This window comes from Triticum dicoccoides, chromosome 2B (genome assembly GCF_002162155.2).
Source record: "Triticum dicoccoides isolate Atlit2015 ecotype Zavitan chromosome 2B, WEW_v2.0, whole genome shotgun sequence".
Classification (NCBI taxonomy): Eukaryota; Viridiplantae; Streptophyta; class Magnoliopsida; order Poales; family Poaceae; genus Triticum; species Triticum dicoccoides.
This window is the reverse complement of record NC_041383.1, coordinates 47,950,205-47,960,143: the sequence shown is the minus strand read 5'-3', so window position 1 is coordinate 47,960,143 and position 9,939 is coordinate 47,950,205. Positions and strand designations below refer to the sequence as shown.

At 42.2% G+C, this 9,939-nt stretch overlaps 1 pseudogene; it reads right to left on the bottom strand.

The window, feature by feature from the left end:
- Positions 1–4,220: 4,220 nt before the first annotated feature.
- Positions 4,221–9,937, bottom strand: LOC119360397 (annotated as a pseudogene).
- Positions 9,938–9,939: the final 2 nt, after the last annotated feature.

The window sequence follows — 9,939 nt, the reverse complement described above, 5'->3', positions numbered from 1 at the left end:
TAAAAAATAAGAAGAAAAAAAAGAGGAGAAGAAGAAGGAACAGAGGAGTCCTCTGTTCCTTCTTCTTCTCCTCTTTTTTTTCTTCTTCTTCCTCTTCTTATTTTTTCCGATGTCCCCCCTCATGTAAATGCGGTGGAAACACTTTATGAAAATGCGGTGGTGGCCGAGCCGGGTGGTTTTCTTTTCCTTCTTCATTTTTTCCTTTGTTTTTTCTTATATGTTTGTTTTCGTTTTCACTCTACATTTTCGTACATATGAAAAAAATAAAGTTTCTATACAAAGTGCACAATTTTTATGAACAAATTACAACATCTAAATTAAAAACACATCTAAATAAATATAACTACACATATGAAATTTTCCTAATCTTAAAACTAAACTAAACATAAACTAAAATAATCTAAAAAACATGTAAAAGCATCTAAAAATAGCATCTAAAAACATCTAAAAAGACATCTAAAAACATATAAAATCTAATAGCTAGTACGGTGCAGGGGCAGAGGGGCACGGCGGAGGGGCCGGCCCCGACGGGGCAGGGCAGGGGCTCATGGGCACCGGACAAGGGAGGGGCGCGGGAGCAGGCTGGTGCTCACAGGGGCCGGCGGGGCACGGTGGGCGGCGCGTCGGGGCCGGCAAGGTCGAGAGGGTCGACGCCGTCGTCGGGGCAGAGGGCGTCAGCGGCGGCAGCTGCGACGTTGAGCAGCCTGACAGCGTCGGTGGCGGCGATGATGGCGACGTCGAGCAGCCTGACGGCGTCGGTGGCGGCGGCGATGGCAAGGTGGAGCAGGGGCGTCGGGCGGCGACTGCGGGGAGGAGCAGGGGTGTTGGGGGAGAAGAAGTGATGGATTTGGTCAAACCTGCTAAGTGTTTTCTTATATACCCAGGGCATTGGCACCGGTTCGTGGCACCAACTGGGACCAATGCCCCCTTTAGTCCCGGTTGGTGCCACCAACCGGGACCAAAGGTCACTTTTCAGCAGCCCAAAGGGCGGGAAGCAGAGGCCTTTGGTCCCAGTTGGTGGCACCAACCAGGACTAAAGGGGGGCATTGGTACCGGTTAGTGCCACGAACCGGTACCAATGCGCCCCTTTAGTCCCGGTTGGTGCCACCAACCGGGACCAAAGGGCTTGCACAGCGGCGCGGTGGTGGGAGTTTAGTCCCACCTTGCTAGTTGAGAGGGGCGCGAAGTGGTTTATAAGCCCCATTGTCGCACCCCTCTCAAGCTCCTCTCCATTGCAGGCTTACGGGCCTAATTATGACTACTATGCCTGATGGGCCTACTGGGCCTTCTGCGGGCCTGAATCCTGGCCCATGGATGGGTTTCGAGTCGTATTCAGGCCGTAGTGGCCCAGTAGGTGGCAATTTTTTTATTTTTTCCCAGTTTTTTGTTTTCTTTTTTGCTTTATCTATTTTGTTTTGTTTCCACTTACAACAAAATACTTATTTATTTTGTTTATAATTACTTATTTATTTTATTTTATGATAATTCTTTTTGCTATTAAAGTTTCTAACAAAAAAGTTCTTTATGAAAATTCTTTTTGCTTGTAATGATATTGAACAGAAAATAATTTGATAGTTTTAGTTGCATCAATTTTATATAATTTAAGTTTCAATAATACTCGAGGTTGCTTATAATGTTTTGAACAGAAAATACTTTGATAATTTTAGTTTCATAAATTTTATTTATGTTATTAAAGTTTATTTTATTTTCTTTTATTTTGTTTCTACTTATATATTTTATTAAAGTTTATATTATTTTGTTTCAAATTACTTATTTATTTTATTTTATGATAATTCTTTTTGCTATTAAAGTTTGTAACAAAAATGTTATTTATGAACTCTGAAACAAAGGGATTTCATATGGAAACTCGTCTGTTACAAAGGGATTTCATTTCTGTTATCAGGGTTTCATACGGAAACTTGTCTGTGTTCAAAATGCACCATTTAAAGCCACATCATCAGTTTTCAACCCTTTCTGACTTCATTTGTTATTTTTCATGCATTTACTGACTATTTTAAGCTATAAGACCATGAAATTGAAAAGCATTTCAAATGAACTCTGTAAAGGTTGAAAGTTGGCATGGTATTATCATTTCACCCACATAGCATGTGCAAGAAAGTAGAGAGGGTTACGGCAAAAACTGGATGCACTTCGTGTACAAAACGGACAATCTCTTTTGAAGTATCAGGGTTTCATACGGAAACTCGTCTGTTACAAAGGGATTTTATTTTTTTGAACTTATTTGAACTCCATAGTTTTTCTATGTTCAAAATGCACCATTCAAAGCCACATCATCAATTTTCAACCCTCTCATGATTAGATAAGTGACCAAATTAATAGAAGTTCATCATCATATTAAAACCAAAGTACATACATAGTTCTCATTGAACAACATATAGCTTTCCAGAGCATTTAATTAAACCATACATTGAAATTATGTAAAACATTTCAATGCAACAACAAATGCAATCATAATCGCAACCAAGGTAACAATTGATCCAACTACATAATGATACCAAGCCTCGGTATGAATGGCATATTTTCTAATCTTTCTAATCTTCAACCGCATTGCATCCATCTTGATCTTGTGATCATCGACGACATCCGCAACATGCAACTCCAATATCATCTTCTCCTCCTCAATTTTTTTATTTTTTCCTTCAAATAATTGTTTTCTTATTCAACCAATTTAACCTCTTGACAATAGGGTCGGTTGGAATTTCCGGTTCAACTAACTCCTAGATAAATAAAATCTATGTCACGTTGGTCGGTATAATTGTCATAAACAATAAATGAACCAAATAGTTATCAAAAGATAATATATACCACATCCGAATCATAGACAGGACGAGGACCGACGAGGGCGGATACCAAAACCATCGCAGTATATAATAACAAGGAATAATAAAAGTAAGAAAATTAGACAAGTATCTATCCGAAGTAAGAATTTTTTTTCTTTCAGAAAGAAGATAAGAACAAGAGGCTCACCACGGTGGTGCCGGCGACGAGATCGGCGCGGGCGATCGACGGCGGTGAAGACGGGGACGGGACGCGACGGACCGCTAAACCTAGACAAATCTCGGGGAAAATGGAGCTCGGAGGTCGAGTTTCGAGAGGAGAAAGATTAACTAGTGTGACTCGGACATTTCATCGAACACCTCATGTGCATAGGAGGTGAGCTAGAGCAGTCAAATGCCCTCCCCTCGCCGGACAGAAAATACAGAGCACTGTGGAGTGCTCTGCTGTGACGATGGGGTATATATAGGCGACTCATTTGTCCCGGTTTGTGATAGAAACCGGGACTAAAGCCCAGCATTCTGTTCCGGTTCAAGCCACGAAACGGGACCAATGGTTGTGGGCCAGAAGCGAGGACCATTGGTCCAGGTTGGTGCCTGGAACCGGGACAAATGGGTCCATACGAACCGGGACCAATGCCCACGAGGCCCCGGCTGGCCCCCTGGGCTCACGAACCGGGACGAATTCCCCCATGGGTCCCGGTTCGTGACTGAACCGGGACTAATGGGCTGGCCAGGCGTGAACGAAAGCCCTATTTTCTACTAGTGATGGTCCACACATATTTCTGATCAAGTTCCATATAAAACACTCAGTGACTCGAGCCACAGTTGATTTATCATAAATTATGAAAGTTCATGCCATTTCTTTTCAGTAATAAACAGTGCAGAAATATAGGGAGAAAAAAATTGGGCAACGATTGATAAACATCCAGGTAGCCTTCATCTCCGGATGCATGGTGGCGGAAGGAATTGATAAACTGAGAAAAAGATTGGGCAAAAATTGGTCCATTTATATGGGATTTAGCTAAGGTATAGGTAAATTGAGGGAGGTGGGAGGAGCAAGAAGGAGGAACAGAAGGTAGGGGAGGAGGAGCCGTCGTGCCGTGCCTGATCCAACGTGGATCCTATGTCGCCAAATTAAGGGGAGAATTCGCTGCTCCTTCCCTGGATGTTTCTAGTCCGACTCCTTAATGGCACCCAGCAAGGCCCGACCCATGCGCTAGTTGCCTAGTTGTTTGGGTGAGCTCGCTGCCTTGGCTGCCATGGCAGTGATAGTCTTGGCGCCCTTTTGGCCGATCTGGCCGTGGCAATATTGGGTTGCTTACATGTTTGTTGCCAAGGGCGAGAGGTACCAAACTCTGGTTGTTGTCCATCTTGAGGCGGGGCAATCCCAAGTTATTTTTCTCGAGGAGAAGAAATACCATGCTACCATTTATTAGAAGCACCAACATCTGTTTTTTCAACTTGTTGGTTTCCAGACACAAGCTGCTGAAGTTTAGGAGACATCCACACGGGTTGCCGCACTTGAGATGCACCATTGCTAGTCTGAAACGGTTGTGGAGAACCATAACCTGGTTGGCCTTGGTTAGGTGTGTAGCTGCCCCGGGTATGATTAGATGCAAATCCTGGCAGCCCCTAAGGTGAACTGCGAGGGCGAACCTCTGGTCTTGGCTGAGGAGGCAGTGGCACTGGTTTTTCTTCGAAAGATTTCTCTATCTCTTCATGCCGGTCGACGTTCTTGAAAATCTTACTAACGGACTCCCGGAACTCAGGAGTTGCGACAACACCACCCTTCCTTGCACAATTCCCCTTCCTTGCACCTCACCGGGTCCAGTGCATCATCAATCCTTCCTTGCACAATTCCCCTCAACACAGTTTCGACCATGTCCCTCACCGGGTCCAGTGCTCTATACAATTCCCCTTCCTTGCACAATGCATCAACCCGGTTTTCAAATGTAGTTGTGTTCGGCTTGATCTCCTTGTCAGTTGTACACCTTCAAGGCATCATCAATCCGTCTAGCTTGTGAAAGTTCTTCAAACATTCCATTGAAGAAGCCGATATTAAACTTTGGCCTGTGCTCCCTCCCATCAGCCATTTTTTATAAAAGTACTGCATCGTGTCATCCACACGATCTTCCTTGAAGCACAAGTCAACTAGGAAAGTATAGGTGTACACATCTGGAAGCACCGACTTGCTCTCCATCTCCTCGAATAGCTTGTCTGCCTCTGCAAGCATCCCCTTCTCACAGAACTTCCTGATGATGTTGTTGAAGCAGTTGACGTCCATCTGGACATTCCTCCTCGGCTGGCGGTGGAACACCTCAATGGCATCTTGGAACCTGCCCTACTTGAAGCACTGGTTGACCATGACATTGTAGGACTCGTTGTTCATGCCGATGAAGCTTCGCGGGCTGTGGTTCTCAATCATGGTCTCCCATAGGTCATTGGCCTCCTTGTGCTTGTCTAGCTCAAAGAGTGTCTTGAGTAGAACGTTGCAGGTGGCAGGAGTCACCTTGAAGTTCCCGTCCCGCAAAGACTTGTAACTCTCCATGGCCCATGCCTTTCTTCCAGTAGCCCTCCATGAAGCTGGTGTGCACGATACCGTCGTACACAGTTGCCTTCTCCGTGAGCTCGCCAAAGAGCTCGAAGGCCTTGTCCCACTCGTCGAGGCCGATGTAGCCGTTGATGAGGTTCTTGTACACAGTGGAGTCGGCGCCTGGCCACGGTGGTACATGCTATGGAGGAGCTCAAGGGCCACGGTGGTACATGTTGCGGAGTGACACGAGAGCAGTTTTTCCTAGCTCGGCCTACGTGATACCCCATATCACAACCATCCATTCTGGCATCTGGTTCATGTGGATGTGTGCATCATTGCAGAAATAAGCAACTAGCGCCAGACCCTCAGAGCTTAATCCTCTGCTGCGGGGCACATGACCTGATTTGACTTGTGTCCATCAAACCAGCCCGTTGTATTCTTTTGTCCACTATTGACACGTGTACAGGCAACACTCTTGGCTCTTCCTCCTCCCTCCTCCTGTTGCCATGTGCAAATGATTTCGTGCAAAGGCAGACACACTCTATTGAAACTTCACTTTTCCATCCAACTTCTGACAAGCTTCTGCATGCTTCATACAATCATATTCTCTCCTCTGTTTTTTTCTCTTTTAGAAACTCTCTCCTTTTTCTTTCTACAAACCTTTTAATACTAATAATGTGCATGACGGCACAAAAGTGAGCGTTAGAACTGAGTCAATTATTTGAGGTAAAAAAACTGGGTCAATTATTTGAGATGAAATAAACTGGGTCAATTGAAAATATACATGTGCTACAGTGTGAGGAGACAGCTACAGTACCCTAAGCCTAGCTCCTCTCGTACAGGCTCTCTCTCTTGCACCGCATTAACTACTCTCTCTCGCTCTCCTCTCTCTGTCCCCTTCACGTGGTCTTGCCTGCAGCCTGCATGCACCTATGCCCACTTCACTGCAAGCGAGAAGGAGCCACGTGATATAAGTACACCCGTCTCTGATAATCGTCTGACATTGCTTTACTGAATTGCACATATCTTGAGATGAACCAACGACTGAGATAGTGAGTACCAGGTAGCTCGAGCTTCACTGCAACTTTCCGGGGGTGACACCCCCTTTCCTTTCCTTCCGAGTCCCGATTGTTCTCTGTGGGCTTGGGCCATTTCTACAGGCCATTCACTTTCAATTCGGACTGAAAGGGCATCGTTTTGTTCCAACCCAATGACTTCTGGCCATTCATTCTGTAGAAAAAATAACCTCTTTCTTGCTTCTTTCTACTTTCTCATTCAAATTAAAGACAAATGAATCCTTTGGTTTTCACATGAGTAACAAAGTCATAAAAGAAAAACCGTTCCTCGCTGCTACGGAATAACAAAGTGATCAAAGAACTCAATTATTGTGAGCATAACTTCTCCACTATGAGTAGACTCCGCAATCACATGAGTAATGGGAGAGCTACTCTCGGGCAGGGTGGGTTGGCCTTCTCCGCCTTTCGAACAAAGTTCTTAGCAGGAACAGTGACTCTATATGGTCGGGCCCATTTCGCTAGCTTGCCAGTGTTTCTTTTCAGTTTTCTTCGTGTTTTCACGTTTTCATTTATTTCTTGGTGTTTGCCTTTTTAGTTTTCTTTTTTCATTTTTCTTGTCAATTTTATTTTGTCAGTTTTTTTGGTTTTCTGATTCATTTTCAATTTCAACACTTCTTTCCATTTTTCTTTGTTTTTCGTGCTTCCATCTTTTATTTCTTTTTAAAAAAATACATGAACATTTTTTAAATGCATCGATTGATCTGCCCATACTCAACGTATGTGTGTCTTAGTTTGTTTGACTGGGAGATCACCACGGTAAGTATAGGATTTCATTCTAGATGGATGTATATAGGCATATTTCAGTACTAGATACATCCGTTTGAGCAGCAAGTAATATGGATTGGAGGGAGTATATCAATTAAACCTGATAAATACTCCAAAAATTTGAAGAATTGAAATATTGTTGGGGCGAATGGCGATTTTATGTGGTGTCGTTACGTTTTTAGTTTTGCGCGACTCTTCCCTGTGAATCCCGTGTGCGTGTTTCAACATTCAGTTGTTGAGAAGCATTTGGCGGCTCGATTTGCTTTCACTTTGTTATGCGGAGTTCCAAAAATATATGGTTGCCCCAAAGCCAAACTTGTACGGGGTATTTTATTTGCCAATAAAAATTTCAATTCAATTTCTAACAAAAATTAGCCCCAAAATGCCAAAAAATTCCTATACCGATGCCCACCGGTAAAAGAACTCATTGGGCAAAAGGAAAACCTTGCTCAAAAAATGCTCTGCTGATGTTATTGCAGGCAAAATCAACTTGAGGGCTATTGGCACAAGACCATAGTTCTGTTTTTATTATCAACACATTCGACACCATAAGAATATTTGACAACTATGTTGCTTCCTCTATGCAGAGATTAAGAAAAAAAAAGTTTTTTAGAAGAAGAAAAATTAGTTGCACGTACCGCTGCCTTCTTTCCGGTTTAAAAGCCCAGACATATCATTTGATCGGGAATTTAACCAACATACTAACACAAGTTATATATCGCAAAAGATATACCATTTGAAACTTCAAATGTTTTATATTCAAAAGGTATAACTTTTATGATATAAAATATGTATTACATTGATCCAATTGATGATCTAGAGATACGCGTGCGGCCTTTTAAATCAGAGAAAGAGAGTACTGCCTCCAAGATCCGGCCCACCAGCCTAGCTTACAGTGCTTTTTTTTTCAGGGAGCCTAGTTTAGAATTAGGTTCAACATATATGCCCAATTGCCTTCCCTCAAAAAAAAAAAATATGCCCAATTGCCACAAGTTACTGTGGTATGTAACAACGGGATTGCCCACGCTCGCCTCCATATAGGTCGAGCTCATTTTTTCTGGCTTGCCAATGGGTACTTCAGGTTTTATGTGCTTTTTTTAAAAGGAAAGCGGTAGGGGAAGCCCCTCACAGTGAGTTTTTTTTTAAATAAAAAGAACCCAAGTTTGCGCCCGCGAGGACTTGAACTTGGGTGGCTGGGTTGTACATCCACTACACTAGCCAAGTGAGGTAGGCTCACTTCCTTGGTTTTATATGCTTTTTAATGTTTGCATTATTTTCCTTTTTAATATTTTCTTCTCACTTTACTTTTTTCATTTCTGGGTTTTTGGGTTGGTTTTCAATTTTCCTTTTCCTTTTCCTTTTGTTTATTTTTTTCCATTTTTATTCCTATTTTCATTGAAATATGTGCATTTTCCCAATACTTCTATTTTTCTAATTACCTAAACATTTAAAAAAAATTGTACACACGCTTAAGTTTCATGAAAAAATATAAATGTCTAAACACTTTTATGATTGCATGATTATTTCCATAAACTTTATGAACACTTTATAAATTACATAATATTTTGAAAAATTGCATTTACAAAAATGTTTCTTAAACATGCCATTTTTTAATTACATCAAGGTTTTTTCCATGTGTGATTTTTTTATTACATGTACAATTTTGATAAATGTGTGATCAGATGATTGTTTTATTCTTAAAACATTTTTCTAGTTAAATGAATAATTTTTATCGCCAATTTAAGAAAAATAATATGAACTTCATTAGTATGGGTGAAAAGTTTAAGTTACATGAACATTTCTTTGAAATTGCGAACATCTGTAAATTACATGAACATTTTGATAAATGTGTGAACATTTTCCGACTAAATGTGAACATTCTTCATATCACACTAGTATTTTTACATGTTTAATTTTAAATATTATATATATATATATATATGTGTGTGTGTGTGTGTGTGTGTGTGTGTGTGTGTGTGTGTGTGTGTGTGTGTGTGTGTGTGTGTGTAATAATGAAAATATTTATAAATAACATAACAATGTTTTCTTAGAAGTACATGACGAGGACATGTACCTAGGGTAGGGTATGATTAGATGCAAATCCTGGCAGCCCCTAAGGTGAACTGCGAGGGCAAACCTCTGGTCTTGGCTGAGGAGGCAGTGGCACTGGTTTTTCTTCAAAAGGTTTCTCGATCTCTTCATGCCGGTCGACGTTCTTGAAAATCTTACTAACGGACTCCCGGAACTCAGGAGTTGTGACAACACCACCCTTCCTTGCACAATTCCCCTTCCTTGCACCTCACCGGGTCCAGTGCATCATCAATCCTTCCTTGCACAATTCCCCTCAACACAGTTTCGACCATGTCCCTCATCGGGTCCAGTGCTCTATACAATTCCCCTTCCTTGCACAATGCATCAACCCGGTTTTCAAATGTAGTTGTGTTCGGCTTGATCTCCTTGTCAGTTGTACACCTTCAAGGCATCATCAATCCGTCTAGCTTGTGAAAGTTCTTCAAACATTCCATTGAAGAAGCCGATATTAAACTTTGGCCTGTGCTCCCTCCCATCAGCCATTTTTTATAAAAGTACTGCATCGTGTCATCCACACGATCTTCCTTGAAGCACAAGTCAACTAGGAAAGTATAGGTGTACACATCTGGAAGCACCGACTTGCTCTCCATCTCCTCGAATAGCTTGTCTGCCTCTGCAAGCATCCCCTTCTCACAGAACTTCCTGATGATGTTGTTGAAGCAGTTGACGTCCATCT